The sequence below is a fragment of the Nycticebus coucang genome, chromosome 20, assembly GCF_027406575.1.
Source record: "Nycticebus coucang isolate mNycCou1 chromosome 20, mNycCou1.pri, whole genome shotgun sequence".
NCBI lineage: Eukaryota > Metazoa > Chordata > Mammalia > Primates > Lorisidae > Nycticebus > Nycticebus coucang.
In genome coordinates, this window is record NC_069799.1 from 37,222,173 (window position 1) to 37,248,803 (window position 26,631).

Below are 26,631 nucleotides of genomic sequence, written 5' to 3' on the forward strand. Positions count from 1 at the left end.
CTATGGCCAGGAGCGCCAGGAGATGAGATCAGAGATCGGACTGAATGAAACCAGAAAAACAGGGTTTTCGCTGTAGCTCTTTTTACACAAGGTTTTGCCCCTGCTATGGGACCTGGCTCTCCCTGGTTTACATAGGTATTAACCTTGAATATAAATTATATTTTAATGACCTTATATATGTATTATATGCATACACACATATGGTAAATATATGTTATTCACAATTGGAAATAACATAATAGCACTTGAAGTTTGAGATTTTGTAACTTTTCTGGTCTCCAGTCTTTTGAGCAGGCAGCCAGAGCTTTGAAAATGGAGGCATCTCTCTAAGGCAGCTAAATGCAATAGAAATAAAATGTGAGGCACATGTGTCATTTAAAATATTTAAGTTGCCACGTAAAGAAAAAGAAACAAAATTGATCGCAATAGTTTATTTAACCAATAGAATTAAAATATAATTTTTTATATTTGATCTATATAAAAGTATTAATGAAGTATATAATTTTTTTGGTACTATGCCTTTGAAACTCATTCTATTTTGTAAGTGTGTAGCACATCTCAGTTTAGATCAGCCAAATTCACAGACTTAGTATCCCCTCATGGCCAATGGCTGCCACATTAAGGTGCAGCTCAAAAGGATCTTCCTCCCCTGTCCTCAGAGAGGTGACAGGCCTGAACCATGCTTTTTTTGCCAGAGCCAAGGTAAATCCCCTCACTACCATTATCCATCCTCAGGCCCAAGGATGAAAGAGATGGTGCCTCAAGAAAAAAGAGAGACATATAAACAGAAAGTGTCCATAGGTAGACCACCATTTACACCTGCTGCTTGGTGGGGACCCATCCCCTTCCAGCAATCATACACTAAACAAAGGATGGGGCCTCAGGAGAAGAAAACCCCCAGATGTTGTAGTTACACAACTCTGCAAATACACTATGAAGCTTGGAATATACTCTTAAAACACGTGATTTCTGTTACTTGGTAGGTTGGGTGTGAGAAGCTAGGCTTCTGAGAGGTACCTGAAATCTGATGTGTATCCAGAGCTTCCAGGGATTAGCAGCAGCCACACTACCAATCCAATGGCAAGGTCTTGAGCCTCTGCAAGGACACTGGCGGGCACAGCACCAAGATTTTCTCTCCTGTGGCTTGTATGAAGCAGCAGAGAGCTTAGGGATGGCCTGGGGGGAAAGTGACATGGAGCCAATAAACAGCAGCCGGTAAGGGCCAGGCTGGTCTCTGCCCTCAGCCTGAGTAGCACTTTAGCACGGCATATAACACAGGGAACGACATGACGTTCCAGTGGCTGTAGAGTGCGTGCTCTCATTTACTTATAGACAACACACTTCTCTAACTCACGGATTGTTAGGAAAATGTAAAGGCATCATCAGAAAAGAATGACACTATTCAGAAACACCCACAGGGACAATTTTGCACAAAGATTTTGGGTAGCCCCACTCTCCCTATTTGGAGGGACATTTAGAGTGCTCTCTTCCCAATTCTATTTTTTTTTTTGGAGACAGAGTCTTACTATATTGCCCTCGGTAGAGTGCTATGACATCACAGCCACCTTAAACTCTTGGGTTTAAGCAATTCTCTTCCCTTAGCCTCTCAAGTAGCTGGAACTACAGGTGCCTGCCACAATGCCCGGCCATTTTGTTGTTGTTGTTGTTGTCATTGTTGTTTAGCAGGCCTGGACTGGGTTCAAACCTGCCAGCCTGGGTGTATGTGGCCGGCACCCTAACCACTGAAGTACGGGTGCAGAGCCTCTTCACAATTATAATGCTGCACTGTTCTCTGTTCATTCACCTGAATTTACCACATTCAGATCCAATGATGAATCTCAAAGTCCATCACTACAATATGCAGGAAAATGATGGCCTTTTTCCTTTATAGAATGAGGTTGATGTACAGTGTGTTAGACATTTTTTTTTTTTTTTTTTGTAAAGACAGAGTCTCACTGTACCGCCCTCGGGTAGAGTGCCGTGGCCTCACACGGCTCACAGCAACCTCTAACTCTTGGGCTTACGCGATTCTCTTGCCTCAGCCTCCCGAGCAGCTGGGACTACAGGCGCCCGCCACAATGCCCGGCTATTTTTTTTTTTGTTGTTGCAGTTTGGCCAGGGCTGGGTTTGAACCCGCCACCCTCTGCATATGGGGCCGGCGCCCCACTCACTGAGCCACAGGCGCCGCCCCGTGTTAGACATTTTTAGTAAGGCAGTTATATGTTATTTAAATATTGTGATAGAAATGGAAACAGCTTGCACAATAGTAGAGATGATTACATAATAAAACCCATCATGAATAGTACCAACCAAAATGCTTCAGTAATTTTCATTATTTTGCCATCATTTTCAGTGACCAACTCCAGCTGTCCTAGTGGCATAGTTTTTAATTTTTATTCCTTGGCCCCTATATAAATTAGAACCTGGTGGCATGTTAAAGCAAGTATAACTGACCACACTATTTAGTTCGTAAGTATTTCAATATCTATTTCTAGGGAATCAAAAAATCTAATGTAGAAACGAAAACAATGTTTATTTATACCCTCATATTAATCTGGAAAAAATCTAATGCAAATACTGCTATCATACCTACTAAATACAAATATTTTCTTCAAATCAAATAAAAACTCCTTTTCAGTAATCTTTGCTATTGACATTCTAGAGGTCTAAAACCACCTGAGATTTTTTTTTTTGAAACAGAGTCTCAGTTTGTTGCCCTCAGTAGAGTGCTGTGGCGTGAGCTCACAGCAATCTCAAACTCTTGGGTTCAAGTGATTCTCTTGCCTCAGCCTCCCAAGTAGCTGGGACTAGGCCCCCACCACAACACCTGGCTATTTTTAGAGACAAGATCTCACTTTTGCTCAGGCTGGTCTCAAACCTGTGAGCTCAGGCAGTCCACCTGCCTTGGGCTCCCAGAGTGCTAGGATTATAGGCATGAGCCACCTTGCCCAGCCTACCATCAGAGATTATTGTATGACCCACCTTAATGCTTTACATACAACATTTAAACTAGTTACTTTAAATGACAAAATTTAATATCTTCGTTATAAATAAAAGGCCATAGAATATGATTACTGGTTAAAATATTAAATGAATGGACAGATATTCCAAAGCCTTTATTTTAAAGGCAACCACAACATAGAAAAAAGATATAGAGTTGAAAATAATGTATATAAAGAAGGGGGAAAAATTTCGCTTAGTTCTCAGAGGAAGAGGAAGAGAATGCAGTATCTAACAAAAAATTTGGCTCCATTTGACGTGACATTTGAGTAAAAACAAAAACGGAGATAGAGAGTGAGAAAGCACTTATGGAGTGAGACCCTTTTAGAAAGAATAGCCTTAAATTTGAAAATGTTAGAAAGAAGCAGAATGTTATAGTCTAGGAATTGATGGCCAACATCGTCTTCGATCTGAAAAAGACCGGTTAAGTTTGACAACACAAAGTAACTGACTAAGGCAAATGTCTCAATCAATGGAAGTTTATTAAGCCAAGTTGAAGAATGTACTCAGGAAAAACACAAGCCACAAACAAATCTGTGGCTCATTTTCTGGTGTGGAATTGAGGAGTTTCAGTATTTCAGGAGAATAAGGCATATGGAAAGAAAGAAAAAAAAAAAATGAGAAGGAGGGTGGGCAGTAAGGTAAGATAGTTACATTCTAGTAATGTCCCAGAAAAATACTTATGTAAAATAAGGTGAATATGGCTTGGAGCCCATAGCTCATTGGTTAGGGCACCAGCCACATACACCAGAGGCTGGTAGGTTTGAACCCAGTACGGGCCTGCTAAACAACAATGACGACAACAACAACAAAATAGCAGGGCATTGTGGCGGGTGCCTGTAGTCCCAGCTACTGGGGAGGCTGAGTCAAGAGAATCGCTTAAGCTCAAGAGTTTGAGGTTGCTGTGAGCTGTGACAGCACAGCACTCACTGAGGGTGACACAGTAAGACTCTGTCTCAGAAAAAAAAAGATAAGGTGAATATTACAAAAGGGCATAGCCCCTGTAAGGCCTGGCCCCTGCACAGATCACCCTTGATCATCTCATCAGGGGATGAGATTCCCTCCATGGAACTCCTAGTAGTTCTTCAGCCAGGAGATGGAGGAAGAGAGGTTGCTGGTGACTGGGCAAATGGTGAGGGTGACCAGCATGCCCAGCAGCTTCTTATCAGAAGGGGCAAAGCCCAATAAACGCTGAGACACACATTAAGGTGATGACAGAGGTGGGAGTAGATGCCCATCTGCCCCAAACCACCTTTCCAAAGTGGCTCCCACCCAACTCCAGACCCTTTTCCATTCAGTGTGGGGAGATATGACCCTTCTAGGATCCCTCCCTGTGCCGGATGAGGCTCACAGATGCCTCAACACCATATCCCACATCCCCACCTCAGGCATCCTCAGAGCTGGGCCATATGTCCCCTTCCTTCTGCTCCTGCTGAGAGGTCCAGGGTACTCTACCATGGCCTGGTGGCCTTCAGGGCATACAGGTGTCTACCAGGGTGCCCACACCTACCCAGGGACGCACACTGGGGCAAATCCTAAAAGTGGGGAAGCTTAGGATCCAGTGGGCAGCCCAGCTAGGTAGACAAGTCAGGACAGACAGACCTAGGGAACACTTTGATAGGAGGAGGAACCCAGCTGCCTGCAGAGCCTGGAGACACAGTGGCAAAGTCTGAGACCTAGTGCCTCCGCAGAGCTCCGGAGCCTGGTGGACACCGTGAGGATAGCATTCTGGAGGCCCCTCCCTTCCCATCCATGTTTCCTGGGATGCTACCACCCTTACAACTCAACTGGTTTTCTCCTTCCTGGGTACTGCCATGGGAACTGTGTTCCTGCTGGACTTTTGGGGAGGATGGACTGCCACCCCTAGGAGGAAGGCACCAGAAGTCCAGGAGAGAGGAGGGAGGCTGCCCCCACTCCACAATGACCTCCCTGACAGCCTACAACAGGAAAATGTTCATCTCTCAGAGGAGGACACTGAGGTACAGGTGAGAGGGATGTGGACAAAAACCGGGAAGAGCCACCTCCTGGCGCTCTGACCTGCCCTCCCAGGCCTCCTAGGGTAGGGGTAGGTTGGAGACCCAGGGGTGATAGAGACTGAGAGAGCCAAACAGCTGTAGCAGGGGCTGTTTCCTAGTCACCACTATGACTTCAAGCTGCCCACTGCCAGATGGTGCCTTCTGAGAAGTGGCCCCAGTGACCCTCACAGCCCAAGCCCACACAGCATAGGAATAGCGAACCTTTGCCAGGGACCAGCCAGAAAGTCAGGGACAAGCAGGGACTCAGGGACAGTGTTGAAGGCAAGGACGTGAGGATAGCATTGGGGCTATCCTCAGTGGGGCAGCTGAGCTGGAGCATATCCATCCTCCCCTGGGATCTGCTCCCCTTGGTTCCTCCAGCTCCATCTTCCTGTCTGGTTCCCTCCCCAACCTCCTTGCTGGCTCATCCCAGAGGGCACAGGGCCTCAGTCATTACACCATCAGCCCCCAAGTTGTACCTGTCCCTCCAGTACATCCCATAATGTCCTTCATCTGCATGTACAAATTGTTCAGCTATTCCAAAGCCAGAAGCCACACATCCCTGATTGGCACACCCACATCAGGGGAAAGTCCACCTCCCAGTGTCCCAGGCCAACCCCCTAGGCATTGTCTTCTGTCTGCTCTCTCACACTCTTATAGCCCATCTGCCAGAAAATGTGCTACCAGCTCCCCCTTTAGAGCCCCCACAGTTACCTCCCCTTCTACTGGGCTGGGGCAGTCACCTGCTGGTGCCCTTAACTCTTCAGTCCATCCACTCACCCACTGAATCCACCTGAACCCTGTGCCTTGTTGTACTCACACCTATAGTGGCCATCTCATCCAGGATCAAAACCAAAGCCCCCAGAGGTCAGGCCTGTCCTTCTCCATGTTTCTGGGACTCCCAGAGCCATATGCCTCAGTCTCCCCATCTGCAGTATGATTGTCCCCATCCTAGCCCCAGCTTCCAGGCCCAGACATCCAGAGCCATCTCAATGGCACAGCTCCTCCTCCACCCTGAAAGGACCCTGATCCTCAGAGAGACACTGAGGGCAGAGTCTGGTGGGTGGGAAGTAGACCTTACCCAAGGCAAGCCCCAGATGCCTGGAACCTGGTCTCACCTGCTTCTTTAGCCCTGTTATCCCTTTTTCCTCACCTCCTGATGGAGCATCTGCAGTGCAGGAGAGGGTACAAAGGGGTGGAAAATGTCCCTTTTCCACCTTTGTTCCCCAAAGCTTCTGCTACTGCCAGAACCTCGCCACCCCCTCTCCCCATAAGGTGCTGACCTCATCCAGGCGTCTTATGCCAAGAACATCCCACGGGTGTAGCAGAAAGGGTGCAGAGTTCTAGAAAGGCCTTACCAGGCCTTGGGGAGGGGGCATTCCCTAATGACAGGGTCTTTCTGACTTTGACACTTACTGGCCCTGTGCCTCAGTCTCCCCCACAGTGGCACAGGTTACAAATCCCACCCTGAAAGCCAGGGGACCCAGAGAGCCCACCACACCAGATTAAATGGGTGCAGCATGTGAAAGTGGAGTGAAAGAAACTCTCTCCTTGGGTCTGTTGCCTGGAGATTGATGTCCATTAGGACGTGGTCAGGCCAGAGTGCGGGGGAGGCCCACATCCCCTGCCTGGGGAACTTTGCTCCCAGTTCCAGTCACTAGAGTTGAGGCAGAGGAATAGGATGGAGGAGTAATGAGAGTCTGAGGCCAACCCAGAGAATAAGAAGCAAATTCAGATTCCTGTCTGAAGACACTATTATAAGGGATTTGTGATTGGGGTGAGATCAGGGGCAGAGAACAAACTGTACTCTTCGTTTTCCACAAGCATGAAGTTCTTCCCAGCCCTCTGGGGTCCAAGACATGGTGCCAGATATGAGATTTCGAAGATCTTAAGGGGAAGGGGGACACCAGAAAGGACCCTTGAAGCACAGGGAAAGCCCAGCTGCTTGTCCTACCCCCCAGAAAAATGAGAGAGATGTAGATGGAGAGGTCCGAGTCCAGGCAGGCTGAGGGCTTACCAGGATTATCAGTCTAATCATGGCAACAACACTGCCATTATGGCCATCTCAGGTGAGGAAGCTGAGGTTCTGGGAGGACACCCAGAGCTTGGAGACCTGAATATGGGGCAGATCCCCCAAGCCCCACCAGAGGCCACCTCACTCCCCGCTTGCTCTCTCCTAAACCTCTCAGGTCTGCAGGGCGGCCTTCCCCTGCCCCTTGCTCACAAGGCCAGGGCCTCCCTGCACACTGCTTCCATGCCTGAAGCCCCCTCTCCCAGGCTGGAAGCTGGCTGTCCACAGGGGGCAGGCTCTTAGCAGCCACCTGCCTGGTCAACCCTCTGTGATCTGCGACTGGGAGATTGGCAGCACAGGTGCCCAGCAAGCGACACCCAAAGTACTGGCCTGGTTTGGCTGGGAAACATGGGAACAGCACTTCAGGACCGTGGGGCCTGTGGGGTAGGTCTGACCTCGTGGTCCCTCCTAGACCCTTCACTTCTTGCCAGACCTTGAACACCAGCAGCTCCACATCTCTGGGAGATCAACTCTCTCTCTCTTTTGTGTGTGTTTGGGGTGGTGGTGGTGGTGGTGGTGGTGGTGGTGGAGGAGGAGACAGAGTCTCACTATGTTGCCCTCGGTAGAGTGCAGTCATGCTACAGCTCACAGCGACCTCAAACTCTTGGGCTTAAGCGGTGCTCTTGCCTCAGCCTCCTGAGTAGCTGGGACTACAGTGCCCAGCCATAACACTTTATTTTTAGTGAAGAGGTCTCCTTCTGGCTCAGGCTGGTCTCAAACTCGTGTTCTCAGGCAATCTGCCCTCCTCAGGCTCCCAGAATTCTAGGATTACAGGCGTGAGCCACCGCGCCCGGCCTGGGACATCAACTCTGAAACCTTGCCCTAGCGTTGCCCTCGCACCACCAAGGCCAGAACACCTAAGCCCACTAGGTGCTGAAAGTAGAGAGGGGACAACGGTGGCAGCAGAGAGCGTCATCTCGTCTTGCCGGGCTCTGGGAACAGAGCCAGGTTTCGGCTTCTGTGGACACTCACACCCACCTTCTAAAGACCACCTGGAACCGGAGCAGGGGCAGGAGCAGCGCACGCTGGTTCTCAGCCGTGACCTCGCATTTGGGTAGTGTCCTCGTGGTTCCAGGTGCCACACAAATCTCTACACCATCTGTGGCCGCAATCTTCGGAGAGTGGGAACAGTGGCACTGGCCGCGTGGTGCCACCCACACCCCGAGACCCATCCCCACCAAGCACCTGATTGCGTTTCTAATGCCTCTGCCTTCAGCGCCTCAACTCCTCCTTTGTGCCGCAGAGTCCTTCCTAATTTGCTGCTCTTCTCTGGACAAGCCTTCAGTGCCAGGGAGCACCAAGACCGTGCTGCACACAACCACCACCACGCAGAGAGCTCGGGCGCAGGCCCGGGTGCTCAAGAGGGGCCGCGACGTACGCAGGCGGTAGCTCAGGCAGGCTGCCCTCCAGTCCGACTTGTTATAAGTTAATTATTTTGTTTAATTTCGGTTTCGGTAACTCTGCCCTCCACTCCGACTTGTTATAAGTTAATTATTTTGTTTAATGTCAGTTTCGGTAACATAAAGTCTGGTAAGATTTCCCTATAGTTGTCGAAATGTTTAAAGAAATTCTGGTGCGGCACCTGTGGCTCAAAGGAGTAAGGCGCTGGCCCCACATGCCGGAGGTGGCGGGTTCAAACCCAGCCCCGGCCAAAAACTGCAAAAAAAAAAAAAAACCTGCAAAAAAAAAAGGGAAGAAATTAATTCTGGTGCAGCCACGATACACTACATCTTTAGAATTCTTAAATATTCTCATATTTCAACTCGAAGCTATGCTTTAAAATTTTATGGCGTATCAGTTCTATCATTTTTAAATGCATTTCTTTGCTCTGGGGAGAAGCAATACATTCATCATTGCACTCTTAGCTGCTAGGAGACAGACCTACCAACACCCTTTGAAGATTTTTTTTTTTTTTTTGAGACAAAGTCTCAAGCTATTGCCCTGGATAGAGTGTTGTGGCTTCACCCGTGGCGTCACAGCTCACAGCAACCTCCAGCTCTTGGGCTTAGGTGATTCTTTTGCCTCAGCCTCCCCAGTAGCTGGAACTACAGGCGCCTCCCACAACGCCCAGCTGGTTTTTTTTTTATTGCAGTTGTTTTAGCTGGCGGGGGCCGGGTTCCCGCCTGCCTCGGTGCATGTGGCTGGCTCTGTAACCGCTGTGCTAAGGAAGCCGAGCCTTCTCCGATTTTTGTTCTTTCTTTCTTTCTTTCTGGTAATTTTGGGCTGAGTTTGTTCTTGTTCTTCCTTTTCTTTCTTTCTTTTTCTTCTTCCTCTTCTTTTTTTTTTTTTTTTTTTTTTGGTAGAGACAGAGTTTCACTTTATTACCCTCGGTAGAGCACAGCTCACAGCAACCTGGGCTTAAGCGATTCTCTTGCCTCAGCCTCCCGAGCAGCTGGGACTACAGGCGCCCACCACACGCCCAGCTATTTTTTTGTTGCAGTTTGGCCAGGGCTGGATTTGAACCCACCCCCCTCGGTATATGGGGCCGGCGCCCTACCTAGTGAGCCACAGGCGCCGCCCTGTTCTTCCTTTTCCAGTTCCTTGAGGTTACCTTTTGGTTGTTTCTTTAACAACTTCTGTTTGTTTGCTGTGTTTTGAGACTATTTATACTGCATTTGTAGATCTTATTCCATGTTCTTTCTCAAAGTTAGAGAACCCTTTAGAGGATTTTAATGTGTTCAGAATTACCTTATTGCATAATTCCAGTCAATTATTCTAGTCAGAACCCGTTCTCTTCACTCTGTATTTTCGCCTGAGTAAGAATGCTGTCCACATCCACTTGGTTAAATACATATATATATTTTAAATCCAGAACTACTGACATTCAGCAATGTGGCCTTAGAATTCTCTCCAGGGCAATGGGCAGACCAAGACCCTATTCAGAGGAGTTTATATAGGATACGATGTTAGAGAACTCGTAGCTAGTTCGAACAAGCTGGTCTCTCTGGGTGAATATAACTTCAATACACAATTCCCTGTCCCCACTAAGGATTTTATTTATTTCCTTTATGGAATGTTCTGTGGGAATTTTTGCTTTACCTGTGCACAAACAAGTTTCTTATCTTTCCCTTCAATGAAAGCTTTGGGATTTTTAGATATAGAAAAAAATGTTCAAGATGTTTTTATCTTTCCATTTCTCGAGGTTATGTGCTTTCTTTATTAGTGGTAATTAAAAAAAAAAAGATTAGGGGCAGCACTGCGGCCAATGGACTCACGAGGTGAAGCCAACCAGAGCTCCTCAGCCCAAGGCCCGGGCACGCCCCTGTGGTCCGGCACCGGGCGGGCACAGTGGGAGGCGCCGGCCGGTCCCCTCCCCCTCGTCGGCTCCAGCGGCGTTGCTCCGAGCCCCAGTTCCCAAGCCGCGACTCTTGCTGCCCTCTCCTCCGGATCAAGGCGCGCGGTGAGGTGCTGCTGGAGCTGGCGCCGCAGGCGCTGGGGACCAAGCCCACCGAGCGCAAGGAGCGCGTGGTGCAGCCGGACTCAGAGCTGGGCGCGCGGCCGCCTGAGGACAACCAGAGCTTCCAATACGACCACGAGGCCTTCCCGGGCAAGGAGGACTCCAAGACCTTCCATCAGCTCACCCCAGAGGAGAGCAAGGAGAGGCTGGGGGAGATCGTTGATCGATTGACAATGATAGGGATGGCTTTGTTACCACTAAGGAGCTAAAAACTTGGATCAAACGGGTGCAGAAAAGATACATCCACGATAATGTCGCTAAAGTCTGGAAGGATTATGACAGGGACAAAGATGATAAAATTTCCTGGAAAGAATACAAACAGGTCACCTGTGGTTACTACCTAGGAAATCCCTCAGAGTTTCACGATTCTTCAGATCATCACACCTTTATTTTTAATTTTATTATTTATTTTTTGAGACAGAGTCTCACTTTGTCACCCTGGGTAGAGTGCCATGGCATCACAGCTCACAGCAAACTCAAACTCTTGGGCTTAAGCGATTCTCTTGCCTCAGCCTCCCAAGTAGCTGGGACTACAGGCGCCCGCCACAACGCCTGGCTATTTTTTTGTTGCAGTTATCATTGTTGTTTGGCAGGCCGGGGCTGCATTTGAACCTGCCAGCTCCCGGTGTATGCGGCTGGTGCCCTAGCCGCTGAGCACACCTTTAAAAAGATGATGCCACGTGATGAGAGAAGGTTCAAGGCTGAGAACCTCGATAGTGACCGGACAGACACTCGGGAGGAGTTCACTGCCTTTCTGCACCCTGAGGAGTTTGAGCATACAAAGGAAATTGTGGTTTTGGAAACTCCAGAGGACATTGACAAGAATGGAGATGGGTTTGTGGATCAGGATGAGTATCCTGTGGATATGTTTTCCCACGAGGAGAGTGGTCCTGAGCCAGACTGGGTCATGTCAGAATGGGAACAGTTTAATGAATTCCGGGATCTGAACAAGGATGGGAAGTTGAACAAAAATGAGATTCGCCACTGGATCCTCCCTCAAGATTATGACCATGCACAGGCTGAGGCCAGGCATCTGGGAAACGAGTCAGATAAAACAAAGATGAGAAACTAACTAAACAGGAGATATTGGAGAACGGGAACATGTTTGTTGGAGGCCAAGCCACCAGTTATGAGGGAGATCTCACAAAAAAACCATGATGAACTTTGATAAACACTCACCATAACATGGCAGATTGTCATAGGCTTTCTTTTATTGTCTTGGATGGTTACTGAAGTTGTCTAATTCACAGCAGTTGTGTTCCCCCCAAAGCAAGTTTATGCCTCAGATTGGGAGTATAAAATTATTTTTAGCTCGATATTTACTGAGAAATGGTCATCACTATTTTTTCAGTAAGATTTCTTTCAAAACACATTAAAATCCTGGTAGATGGGAGTTCTCTATGGGGATACATTGCTACAACATGACTTTTTAAATTTTGTTTTTGTCCTTAAATTTAAACTAAAGGAGAACAAAACTTGAAAAAGCTCTGTTGTTCAGAAGTTGGTGGGGGAGTATATGAGTGACTGCTATGTTTTTTTTATTTTTTTGAGACAGAGTCTCAAGCCATTGCCCTGGGTAGAGTGCCCTAGCATCGCAGCTCACAGCAACCTCAAACTCTTGGATTCTCTTGCCTCAGCCTCCCAAGTAGCTGGGACTACAGGCGCCTGCCACACCACCCAGTTATTTTTAGAGGTGGGGTCTTGCTCTTGCTCAGGCTGGTTTCGAACCTATGAGTTCACACAATCCACCTGCCTTGGCCTCCCAAGTGCTGGGATTACCGCACCTGCTATGAGCCACTGCACTCGGTCCTGTTCATTTTATTTTATTTTTTGAATTTTTTTTTTTATTTTTTGGAGACAGAGTCTCACTCTATTGCTTACACTAGAGTGCCATAGTGTCAGCCTAGGTCACAGCAACCTCAAATTCCTGGGTTCAAGCAATCCTCCTGCCTCAGTGTCCTGAGTAGACTACAGATATCCACTGTAATGCCTGGCTGGTTTTTCTTTTTCTTTTCTTTTCTCTCTCTTTCTTTCTTTCCTTCCTCCTTTCCTTCCTCTCTCCCTCCCTCCCTCCTTCCCCTTCCACTTCTTCTCTCTCTTTCTTTCTTTCTTGGTAGAGTCTCACTCAGTAACCCTGGGGTTGAGTGCCATGGCATAATAGCTCACAGCAATTTCAAATTCTTTGGCTCAAGTGATTCTCTTGCCTCAGCCTTCTCAGTAACCGGGACTGCAGGTACCCACCACAATGGCTGTTTTTTCTATTTTTAGTGGAGAAGGGTCTCGGTCATGCTCAGGCTGGTATCCAACTCCTGAGCTCAAGCAATCCACCCACCTCAGGCTCCCAGCATGCTAGTATTACATGCAGGAACCACCATGCCTGACCCCTGGCTAGATTTAGATACCCTTTCAAGCTAAAGACTGGGGTGGCACCCATAGCTCAGTGAGTAGGACATCAGTCACATACACTGAGGCTGGCAGGTTCAAATACAGCCTGGGCCAGCTAAAAAAAAAAAAAACAAGAAACAGTGACAACTGAAACAACAACAACAACAAAAAAATAGCCAGGCGTTGTGGTGGGCGCCTGTAATCCCAGCTACTAGGGAGGCTAAGGCAAGAGAATCGCTTAAGCCCAAGAGTTTGAGGTTGCTGTAAGCTGTGATGCCACAGCACTCTACCCAGGGCAACAGCTCAAGACTCTGTCTCAGAATAAATAAAATAAAATAAAATAAAATTTAAAAAAGCTAAAGACTGTTACTCTGCCTTTTAGGATAGTTCTGCTTAATGGGAATAGAATTATCATGGACTTCTCTTCTTGGATATGATATCAAATGTATAAGCAACATAGATGCTTAAGGTGTTAGATCCCTCAATTACCCTGATTTGATTAACTAACATTGTATACCTGTATCAAAATATCACATGTACCCTATAAAGATATGAAACTACTACGTATCCATAATAATACAAAATTTACAAGTGGGAAGAAGATACATAAGCAGCGAAGAAAAGAACAGAAAAAGAACACGACATCAAACTTCAAATTTTCTGTACATCAAGAGAAACATGTAATGGAGTAAATGCCACCGATAAAATGGGGGATAATATTAGCAAATTATATATTTGATAGCACAATCCACAATATATAAACAATTCCTGAAACTCAACAATAAAAATTAAATAGCTTGTCTCAGAGCCTGTACCTCAAGCAGCTAGGATGCCAGCCACATACACTGGAGCTGGCGGGTTCTAATCCAGCCTGAGCCCTCCAAGCAACAATGACAACTACGACCAAAAAATAGCTGGGCTTTGTGGCGGGCACCTGTAGCCCCAGCTACTTGGGAGGCTGAAGCAAGAGAATCAGTTAATCCCAAGAGTTTGAGGTTGCTGTGAGCTGTGATGCCACAGCACTCTACCCAGGGTGACAGCCTGAGACTGTGTCTCAAAAAAAAGGTAAAAGATAAAGTCAGTCTAGGTATTTATTGAGTGAGAAATAGTTAAATAAAACGTGACATATGCATACTACAAAGAATTAGTATTCTGACTTAAGAAGCAAATTTTGTCTCATTGTATAATGCAGATAAACCTTGAGAATATTATGCTAACTGAAATAACTGATAATAGTGATGGATAGTGTATAATTCCACTTACCTAAGCTATCTCGAGCATCAAACTCAAAAAAAGAAAGCCGAATGGTGTTTATCAAGGGCTGGAGACAGGGAAAATGGAGAGTTATTACTTAATGGGTACTGAGTTTTCCCTTTAAATAACGTAAAAGTTCTAGAGATCTTTTGCATAACAATAAGTAGTGAATATACTTAATACAACTGAAATGTATACTTAAAAATTTTTAAATGGGCTGGGCAGTGGCACCGTGGTTCATGCCTGTAATCCTCGCACTCTGGGAAGCCTAGGTGGGTGGATTGCCTGAGAACACAAGTTCCAGACCAGCCTGAGCCAAAGCGAGACCTTGTTTCTAAAATTTCCCGGGCTTTATGTCTGGCACCTGTAGTCCCAGCTTGGGAGGCTGAGGCAAGAGAATCGCCTAAGCCCAAGAGTCTGAGGTTGCTGTGAGCTGTGACACCATGGCACACTGCCAAGGGTGACAAAGTGAGACTCTGTCCCCCCAAAAAATAAATAAATAAAATAAATAAAAATTGGGTGGCGCCTGTGGCTCCTCATATATCGAGGGTGGCGGGTTCAAACCCAGCCCTTGCCAAACTGCAACCAAAAAATAGCCAGGCGTTGTGGCAGGCACCTGTAGTCCCAGCTACCAGGGAGGCTGAGGCAAGAGAATTGCCTAAGCCCAAGAGCTGGACATTGTTGTGAGCTGTGATGCCACAGCACTCTACCGAGGGCAACAAACTGAGACTCTGTCTCTAAAAAAAAAAAAAAAAATTTAAATGGTCAACTTTTTGTTTTTGTTTTGTTGTTAGCACCACAACAGGCAGCTAATTAATATATTTTTGGTAGAGACAGGGTCTTGCTTTTCGCTCAGGCTGATCTGGAACTTCTGAGCTCAGATGATGCATCTACCTCTGCCTCCCCAAGTTCTGGGATTACAGGCATGAGTCACTGCGTTGGCCCAATTTTTGTTTTTTAATAATGAAACAAAATTTTTTTTTCAGGATAACCAAGAGAGATTTTATTTAGGAAGAACAAAGAGAAAGTTTAAAGCACCTCCCAAGAGAAAAGGTGAGAGCAATGGAGAATTTTTTAGAAGTTAACTAAAGGAGATACACATTATAAACCTTTCCAAAAATTACCTTCAAATTATAAGAGTTTCTCTCACATAAAGAAAACATAGATTCATAAGACTATTCAATTAGATAGCATAAAACCCCAATCATTGAAGACTAGCCAAGAAAAAGGCCAAGCAGGGTAGCTTAGGCCTGTAATCCCAGAACTCTGGAAGACGAGGCGGGTGGATTGCTTGAGCTCAGGAGTTGGAGACCAGACTGAGCAAGAGTGATACCCTGCCTCTACTAAAAATAGAAAAACTAGCTGCGTATTGTGGCAGGCACCTGTAGTCCCAGCTACTCAGGAGGTTGAGGGAAGAGGATGTATTAAGCCCGAGAGTTTTAGGTTGCTGTAAGATTCTGTCTCAAAAAAACCAAACCCCCCCCAAAACCAAAAACAAAAGAAAGATAACTAGCCAAGAAAAAAAATTTACAAGATTAACCATATACAAAGATTGGGTCATAATTACAAAGACACACAAATATAATTTAATTGTGATACATATATATCTCATTAAGATTTTAATTAAATCCCACATTAAGTTAAAGTGTATATAGGGATACAAATCATGATACAATATTATAACATGTAAGTAAAACTAAACAGACGATAAACTGATGTTAAGGAACAAGAGACACAGCAATATGCATTTTAGAACAAGAATAATAGGGACTTTTTTGTTTGTTTTGCGGCAGAGTCTCACTGTGTCACCTTCGGTAGAGTGCTGTGGCATCACAGCTCACAGCAACCTCAAACTCCTGGGCTTAAGCGATTCTCTTGCCTCAGCCCCCCAAGTAGCTGGGACTTCAGGCACCTGCCACAACGCCTGGCTATTTTTTGGTTGTAGTTGTCATTGTTGTTTGGCTGGCCCAGGCTGGGTTCACACCTGCCCACCTCCCGTGTATATGGCTGGTGTCCTAACTGCTGAGCTACAGGCACAGAGCCAAGAATAGGGACTTTTACCCATAAAATCCTGAACTACACTACATATCCACGAAGAGAAAATATTTTAAATTGTTGGCATGTGCTTTATATATACCAATAATAGTCAAGCTGAAAAAATAGTCACGGACTCTATTCCGTTCACAGTAGTGCCAAAAAAGATGAAATATTTGGCAGTTTACCTAACAAAGGATGTGAAAGATCTCTATAAAGAGAACTATGAAACTCTAAGAAAAGAAATAGTTGAAGATGTTAACAAATGGAAAAACATGCCATGCTCATGGCTGGGAAGAATCAACATTGTTAAAATGTCCATACTACTCAAAGCAATATACAATTTTAATGCAAATTCTATTAAAGCTCCACTGTCATACTTTAAAGATATTTAAAAAATAATACTTCGTTTTATATGGAATCAGAAAAAAACTTGAATAGCCAAGACAGTACTTAGAAATAAAAACAAAGCAGGAGGAATTATGCTACCAGACCTCAGACTATACTATAAATCAATAGTGATCAAAAAAGCATGGTACTGGCACAAAAACAGAGAGGTAGATGTATGGAACAGAATAGAGAACCAAGAGATGAACCTAAGTACTTACATTATTTGATCTTTGACAAGCCAATTAAAAACATTCAGTGGGGAAAAGATTCCCTATTTAACAAATGTTGCTGGGTGAACTGACTGGCGACCTGTAGAAGACTGGAACTGGACCCACACCTCTCACCATTAACTAAGATAGACTCTCACTAGATTAAAGATTTAAACTGAAGACATGAAACTATAAAAATACTAGAAGAAAGTACAGGGAAAACTCTTGAAGAAATCGGCCTGGGCGAATATTTTATGAGGAGGACCCCCCGGGCAATTGAAGCAACTTCAAAAATACACTACTGGGACCTGATCAAACTAAAAAGCTTCTGCACAGCCAAGAACACAGTAAGTAAAGCAAGCAGACAGCCCTCAGAATTGGAGAAGATATTTGCAGGTTATGTTTCTGACAAAGGTTTAATAACCAGAATCTACAGAGAACTCAAAAGTATTAGCAAGAAAAAAACAAGTGATCCCATCGCAGGCTGGGCAAGGGACTTAAAGAGAAACTTCTCTGAAGAAGACAGGCATGTGGCCTATAGACACATGAAAAAAAGCTCATCATCCTTAATCATCAGAGAAATGCAAATCAAAACTACTTTGAGATATCATCTAACTCCAGTAAGATTAGCCCACATCACAAAATCCCCAAACCAGAGATGCTGGCGTGGATGTGGAGAAAAGGGAACACTTCTACACTGCTGGTGGGAATGCAAACTAATATGTTCCTTTTGGAAAGATGTTTGGAGAACACTTAGAGATCTAAAAATAGACCTGCCATTCGAGCCTACAATTCCTCTACTAGGTATATATCCAGAAGACCAAAAATCACATTATAACAAAGATATATGTACCAGAATGTTTATTGCAGCCCAATTCACAATTGCTAAGTCATGGAAGAAGCCGAAGTGCCCATCAACCCATGAATGGATCAATAAATTGTGGTATATGTACACAATGGAATATTATGCAGCCTTAAAGAAAAAATGGAGACTTTACCTCTTACATGTTTACATGGATGGAGCTGGAACATATTCTTCTTAGCAAAGTATCTCAAGAATGGAAGAAAAAGTATCCAATGTACTCAGTCTTACTATGAAGACTTACTATAACCCAATTATAGCCCAATAAGAAGGGGAAATGAGAGAGAGGGGAGGGGAGGGAGTGGATGGGTGAAGGGAGGGTAATTGGTGGGACCACACCTATGGTGCATCTTATAAGGGTACATGTGAAATTTACTAGGTGTAGAATATAAATGTTTTTATTTTTTTTATTTTTTTTGTAGAGACAGAGTCTCACTTTATGGCCCTCAGTAGAGTGCCATGGCATCACACAGCTCACAGCAACCTCCAACTCCTGGGTTTAAGCGATTCTCTTGCCTCAGCCTCCCGAGTAGCTGGGACTACAGGCACCCGCCACAACGCCCGGCTATAGAATATAAATGTTTTAACACAATAACTAAGAAAATGCCGGGAAGGCTATGTTAACCAGTTTGATGAAAACATTTCAAATTGTATATAAAACCAGCACATTGTACCCCATGATTGCATTAATGTACACAGCTATGATTTAATAAAAAAAATAAAAAATAAAATTTTAAAAAATTATTGGCATGCAGTGTTTGAAAATATAATTTTACAGAAAACATACTGCAATCATAATAAAAACCTCTAATGAGAATATTTTTATGCAAAAGCACTTTAAAGGCACTCAAAATAATGTTTTATTATGTTAATATATTGATACTATTTCTACACAAGATAAAAAAGTTATGATCCAGCCTTCAGAGGGAGAGAAAAACCTAAATAAATCTCTGGATAGGGTGGCACCTGTGGATCAAAGGAGTAGGGCACTGGCCCCATATGCCAGAGGTGGAGGCCTAGCCCCAGCCAAAAACCACAAAATAAATAAATAAATAAATAAATAAATCTCTGGGTAAAGGAAAAATACAAATTTTGTTAAATATGGTGAGTCACTGATTTAAAAAAAAATATGAACATGTAAGGGCCAGGCTCAGTGGTTCATGCCTATAATTTTAGAATTCTGGGAGGCTGAAGTGGGAAAATTGCTTGAGTTCACGAGTTCAAGACCAGCCTGAGGAAGAGCAAGACCCCCTTCTCTAAAAAATAGCCCAGAGTAGTGGCAGGGGCCTGTAGTCCCAGCTACTTGAGAGGCTGAGCCAAGAGGATTATTCAAGCCTAAAAGTTTGAAATTGCTCTGAACTCCCTGGGCAACAGAATGAGATTCTGTCTCAAAAATAAACAAACAAATAATAAAATAAACACTTATGTATAAATCATATCATTTAGATATAGGGTGAAGAAGTGAATAGAAACACTAATGATTCCTTTTTGTCTGTTTGAATCCAGGAGTTTGATATTGCTGTGAGCTAGGCTGACACCATGGTACTCTAGCCTGGGGAACAAAGTGAGACTTTGTCTCAAAAATAAACGAATAAATAAATAAATGAATAAATGAATGAGTGAGTGAATGAATGAATGAATAAATAAATCTAGCCACGGGGTCAAATCTCCAGAGAGCAGATCACCTCAAGTGACACCTCTGCCAATGGCCTGTCTTTTTTTTTTTTTTTTTTATTGCTGGCCACCTATTTGTGCTTAGTCACAGCCTGTATCAAGGCCATTATTTCTCCTGTCATTGGAAGACCCCCCTCCTCTTTTCAAAATACACTATGAGAATGCACTATCCTAAAAATATATTTCAAATACAAAGTAGAGGCAGTCATAAACTGTCCCTTTAAGGGCCCCATGTAAGGGAATTATCAGTTCGAAGTCTAGGATCCAGGGCAGGAGAGCCCTTTCAAAACCTCTTAATAGGCTCAGCACTTGTAGCTCAGTGGTTAGGGTGCCAGCCACATACACTGAGGCTAGTGGGTTTGAACCTGGGCTGGGCCTGCTAAACAACAATGACAATTACAACAACAACAAAATAGCCAGGCATTGTGGCAGGCGCCTGTAGCCCCAGCTATTTGGGAGACTGAGGCAAGAGAATGGCTTAAGTCTAAGAGTTTGAGATTCCTGTGAACTGTGATGCCATGGGCACTCTACCGAGTGGCGACATAATAACACACAGTACCACAAGGCCACCCCATCCCATGATTCTGCCGTTTAAATGTAACCGGATACTGTTCAATTCCCTCTGCTTGCTTGCCAGTGGCTGTCTCACTACTGTTTGGTTCCCAGAACTCCAGGCATGGCTGGTGCCAGGGTTGGGCTGCAGCCAGGAGAAGGAGCCTATCCTGTTTCTGTCCATGAGGATCAGCACCAGTTGAATCCCTCTAATCAATTTTGCCCAGTGTTCCTCTGGGGATATTTAGAGGCAGGGAGCTCTAGCCCCTCTCCACCAGCTGACTCCTAGACTTAAAAACAAAAATTATTTCCTGAAGGGCTTCTGCTACCTGGAAGTTTTTGTAACTTGTGGGCAATGTTCTTTCCAATAACTTTCCTTTTTACAAAAAATACACTAGTTGTACATAAATTCTCCCCCATTTATGAGTATCCTGTGGCCATATTGAGCTTCTGCCAGAAAAGCCATTTCAAGCTGAGTTACAACCTAGTGGGTGTGGGTCCATTCATGCCCTTGCCTGACCCTCTCATGGCAGCAGCAACAGTAGCATGTGACAGTTGCCCAGAGCCAGGCTCCACTTTGGGGGCTAGATGCAAGCCTCTGATAGGGCCCCTTAACACCCCAACTATGGTGGGCTCTGCAGCCACCCCCCAGGGGCCTGTGCACATCCCCAGCATTCCCCCTTGCCACACATTGGTAGGCCACGCTTATTGGTCTCCCCCAACTGAGTCTGCTATGGTGGCTGTGGTCTCACATGGTGATTTGTCCCAGATGGAGGAGCCCAGCATCAGACTCAGAACTAGCACGAACTGTTTAAAACGTATCGTGAGTATCCCACTCACTGCCAACAGAAGTCTCTCTCTCTCTTCCATTAACTTTATCCCAGGCACTTTAAGGCAGCAGTTCTCAACCTGTGGGGTGCGACCCCTTTTTAACAATAAAAATGCATTGTGGCATTAGGAAGGTTCAGAACCACTGCTTTAAGGCAATACTAGGTTATTAAATATCGGACTTCAAATAATTAGACATTTCCTACCTAATAACCCACTACATATGGGTTCTCTTCCCATTTACCTCACCTTTAACAAAAGAATTCCAGTTGTAAGACAGTATAATAATTCAAGGTTTCATTTAACAACCACTTCTCACATTCAGCACATGTATTAGATTACAATAAAACTATTCTCCTTAGACAGGTTCACAGCTACAAGTTGACCACTCAGCCAAAATTCTTTCCAAGAAACTTTTAAGTGGAACTTCCTATGTTGCAAGAAAACTCACAAATAACAAACACAGAAAATACACAGGATTCTCAAAACAAAATGCCAGGCCTATTAAATGAATATGAATCCAAAGGGGACAGATACCACCCACAAATGCCCTGCTATGGGGCTCCAAACAACTGCCCCACCACAGGGCTGGAAGGTTCAAAAGCCTCTCCAAATGGTGGCCTATTCCCCCCATTACCTGGGAACCACAAATGAGCTCCAAATCCAAAAAGGATTCTGTAGTTCCATTCAATCTCCTGATTTTACCTCCCAAATGGAACACCTCCAAACAAACAACCAAAAAGAGGTGTGAAAACCTCCCCAAATGGGTGAAATTGGGGTCTTGTACACCAGGGAACTTACCAAATTGCCATGGCATCCAGATATTTCTCAAATCATTTCCTTCCCCTTAACATAGCTCACGTTGTAGGGCACTGCCTCTATTTTGAAAGGGAGCAATAGGAGTTCCCCAGAGCTTAAATACACTCCAGCAGCTGCTGGGACCATCCTATATTCTCACATCTTAAAAAGAAGCTGCTTCTACCAGAAAAGACCCATAACTTTCCCAGGGCTGCTCCCTGCTTCAGGAAAATCCCTGTCTCTTCCAGCACTTTCAGGAGCTGTTTCTCTAGGGAACCAGTAGTCCAATCAAAGAACACAAGATATGTTACCATATTGTGGCCACTTATCCACGAGGCTACATCAGAACAAGGACAAATGATTGAGGAGAATAAAAGAGGACTTTATTAATTAGTCCACAAATGGGCAAGATGGAGATTAGTGTCTATAATTCCATCATTCTGTACATAAACAGAAATACAGAACATTGAAAAGGAGGGCCGGCCCTCAGTTTGGAGCTATTGTTCAATTCTTATTACTGATTCTAACTGTCCCCATTTCCACGGAAGACAAAGCCATGACCTCCGGCCACCTGGATTGCCACTGGTGAGACGCGAGGCTTCCAACCTGACAGTTCAGCTGAGCCATCTCCTGCAGGGCCCAGAGCAAAAGGCATTCCTCTGCCCCTCTTTTTTTTTTTTTTTGTAGAGACAGAGTCTCACTTTATGCCCTCGGTAGAGTGCCGTGGTGCCGTAGCGTCACACGGCTCACAGCAACCTCCAACTCCTGGGCTTAAGCGATTCTTTTGCCTCAGCCTCCTGAGCAGCTGGGACTACAGGCGCCTGCCACAACACCCGGCTATTTTTCTGTTGCAGTTCGGCTGGGGCCGAGTTTGAACCCGACACCCTCGGTATATGGGGCCGGCGCTCTACCGACTGAGCCACAAGCGCCCCTGACCACCAACCCAACGACTCAACGCAGGAATACAGGTCTCAGTTCCGTAAAACAGTGGGGGGAAGTTTTAAAGAGGCAGAAAACATTTTTTGCCATTTTTTTTCAGGCTATATTCTATTATAAGAGCAAATAAGCCCAGCCAGATGTAAGGTTTGGGAAAGCAGATTCTGCCTCTCTACAGAAAGGGCTATAGCACATTGCCAAGGGCATGCATACAGAGAGAAATAAAGAATTACCACCAACCACTATTGCAATCAGTACCGTTACGCCTTTTCTTACAGATGAAGTTTATGTAATTTTTCCAAGAAAAGGAATTTGTTCACAGCCTCACAGCTACTAAGTGGCTGGGGAAGGATTCAGGATCAAGTCTGCCTAACTCCAAAGCTTATGCACCTCCAAGGACCACACTGCTTATGTAGCTTTTGTAAACCTTCAAGGTTACTAGAGCAGTGATTTTCAACCAGTGTGCCACAGCACACTGTGCAGTGAGAGGATCTAATGTGTGCCACGAAAATTTTTAAAGATTAATTAAATTATTATCAAAAGTACAGTACGTGTATTCTTTTTTAACTCTTTTTTTTTTTAAAGAGACAGGAGTCTCACTTTATTGCCCTCAGTAGAGTACAGCAGCGTCATGGCTCACAGCAACCTCCAACTCCTGGGCTTAGGCAATTCTCTTGCCTCAGCCTCCCAAGTAGCTGGGACTACAGGCGCCTGCCACAATGCCTGGCTATTTTTTTATTGCAGTTTGCCCGGGGTCAGGTTCGAACCCGCCACCCTCGGTATATGGGGCCAGCACCCTACTGACTGAGTCACAGGCACCGCCCTCTTTTCCTTGATCAACTAATTTAAGTGTGCCGTGGCAATTTAACTATAGGTTCAAGTGTGCCATAAGATTAAAAAAAAAAAAGGTTGAAAAACAGTGTTTTGTTTTGTTTTGTTTTTTTGAGGCAGAGTCTCACTATGTCGTCCTTGGTAGAGTGCTATGGCGTCATACCTCACAGCAACCTCAAACTCTTGGGCTTAAGTGATTCTTTTGCCTCAGCTTTCCAAGTAGTTGGGACTACAGGCACCCACCACAATGCCTGGCTATTTGGTTGTTGTTCTGGCTGTTGTCATTATTGGTTAGCTGGCCCCGGCCAGGCTCGAGGCTGTAAACCTGCCAGCTTTGGTGCATGTGGCTGGCACCATAGCCATTGTGCTATGGATGCCAAGCCAAGAAACGCTGTTCTAAAGAGTAACACTTCTGCAAAGGAACCAGGATTTATTTGAAATTTTCATCCATACACTATTCTTTACCACTGGAAATAATCTTCCCGGTAAATGCTTCTGAATTACCTTGGAGAGACTTGGAATAATTCAGGGAAATAGCTGAGGGCTGAGTTTAGAAAACCAAGACACATTATATTATTCAATTCTCTTTACAGGAAAATTTGAAAATATATAATGTACTCCACTGGTTTGTAAATTCCATTTATTTATTTATTTAATTTTTGGGAGTTGCGGGCTATTTCTTCAACATATACAAGGTCAAATTATTGTTTGTTTGGGGTTTTTTTGTTTTTTGGTTTTTTGAGACAGAGCCTCACTATGTTGCCCTTGATAGAGTGCTGTGGCATCATAGCTAACAGCAACCTCAGACTCTGGGCTTAAGCGATTCTCTTGCCTCAGTCTCCCAAGTAGCTGGGACTACAGGCACCTGCCACAACGCCTGGCTATTTTTAGTGATGGGGTCTCACTCTAGCTCAGGCTGGTCTTGAACCTGTGAGCTCAGGCAATCCACCCACCTGGGCCTCCCAGAATGCTAAGATTATAGGTGTGAGCCACCATGCCTGGCCTCAATCATATTTCATTTTTATTTATTTTTATTTATTTATTTTTTGAGAAGGAATCTTACTATGTCGCCCTTGGTAGAGAGCTGAGGCATCATAGCTCACAGAAACCTCAAGTTCTTGGGCTTAAGCGATTCTCTTGCCTCAGCCTCCCTAGTAGGTGCCCTCCATATCGCCCAGCTTTTTGTTGTTGTTGTTGTTGTTGTTGTTGTTATGGCAGTGTCATCGTTGTTTAGCAGGCCTGGGCCAGGCTCGAACCCGCCAGCCTCAGTGTATGTGGACTGCGCCCTACTCATTGAGCAACAGGTGCCAAGTTCAATTTCATTTTAAGTTTTTCAGTTTTCTTTCTTTTTTTTTTTTTTTGGCCAGGGCCGAGTTTGAACTAGCCACCTCTAGTATATGGGGCGGCACCTACTCCTTTGAGCCGCAGGTGTTGCCCTAAATTTCATTTTTAAACAACACACTGCCACTATCTGGAGACACGGAAGTAGAATTTTTTGTCATTATTGGTTAGCTGGCCAATTGATTTAAAGATTTATTGATATATAATATTTAAGTATTTATTGATTTATAATATGCATACAAACATTCATGGAAGGCTTGATGAGCTGTAAGAGAACACTATTGTATAAACCAGAAGTCAAACCAGCTTCACTCATGTCCCCTACAACCACTTTCTCCCTTTTTTCTCCCCAAAGATTACCAAGATTTTAGGATCTAACACTGTAGGTCAACTTTTTCTTTTTACACAAGTAATTTATTATGGAACATTTATTTTGTTTTATTTTCAGATTAACATGAGGGCACAAACAATTAGGTTACGATGTTTGTATTTGTTAGGTAAGGTCTGCATTGTATTTGTGCCCCTCACCCAAGAGATGTGCCATATACCCTCACATTGTGCCCATAAGGTGAGAGCATGCCGTATGTAACATTTTAAACACATACAAAATAAATAAAGTAGTATAAAAGATGCATCACCCAGTATTACCAATCATGTTTTTCTTGTTTCTTGTTTTTGTTTTTTGAGACAGAGTCTCACTTTGTCACCCTTGGTAGAGTGCTGTGGTGTCACAGCTCACAGCAACCTCCAACTCTTGGGCTTAAGCGATTCTCTTGCCTCAGCCTCCCAAGTAGCTGGGACTACAGGCACCCACCACAATGCTCAGCTATTTTATTATTGTTGCTGTAGTTGTCATTGTTGTTTAGCAGGCCTTGGCTGGGTTGGATGTGGCTGGCATTCAAACCACTGGTGGATGTGGCTGGCACCCAAACCACTGAGCTACAGGTGTGGAGCCTATTTTTTTTTTTTTTTGAGACAGAGTCTCATTTTGTCACCCTTGCTAGAGTGCTGTGGCATCACAGCTCACAGCAACCTCAAACTCTTAGGCTTAAGCCATTCTCTTGCCTCAGCCTCCCAAGTAGCTGGGACTACAGGACCACAACGCCTAGCTATTTTTAGAGATGAGTTCTCGCTCTGGCTGGTGTCGAACCTGTGAGCTCAGGCAATCCACCTGCCTTGGCCTCCCAGAGCCCTAGGATTTACAGGTGTAAGCCACCACGTCCGGCCTTTACTTTTTTTTTTTTTTTTTTGAGATAGAGCCTCAAGCTATCACCCTGGGTACAGTGCCATGGCATCACAACTAACAGCAACCTCCAACTCCTGGGCTCAAGTGAGTCTCTTGCCTCTGCCTCCCAAGTAGCTGGGACTACAAGTGCCCGCCACAACCCCTGGCTATTTTTTGGTTGGAGCCATCATTGTTGTTTGGCGGGCCCAGGCTGGATTTGAACCCATCAGCTCATGTGTATGTGGCTGGCGCCTTAGCCGCTTGAGCCACCGGTGCCATCTACTTTTTTATTGTAAGATAAGATATACAAATCTTGAAAGGTACACATTTTAGGTGATTCCACATTATTTTTTTGGGGGGACAGGAAGTAGGATTTATTATTGGCAGGCACAAATGATGGGCAACATAGCGTAGGTCCTCATGAGTGCAGGGCCCACCACTTGTCCAGGGGCCTCAAATGGGGATGTATGTGACCCCACAGCCATCTGGGATGAGCTGCTTCTCAGCCACCATGTCTTCAAATTCAACTGAGTTAAACTTGGTAAAACCCCATTTCTTGGAGATGTGAATCTTCTGGTGGGCAGGGAACTTGAACTTGGCCCTGTGAAGGGACTCAATCACATGCTCCTTTGGTGTGGATGGACATGATGACTTGGCCAATGTGAACCCTGGCCACAGTGCCCTGGGGCTTTCCAAATGCACCACATACTTGTCTGGAGCCTACATTGGGGACCACACAAGGTCTAACACATGAACATGTATTGGAAAG

At 45.0% G+C, this 26,631-nt stretch overlaps 1 pseudogene; it reads left to right on the forward strand.

The window, feature by feature from the left end:
• The first annotated feature begins 4,814 nt into the window (after nucleotides 1–4,814).
• On the forward strand, nucleotides 4,815–11,711 carry LOC128572592 (reticulocalbin-1-like; annotated as a pseudogene).
• The last annotated feature ends 14,920 nt before the right edge of the window (nucleotides 11,712–26,631 follow it).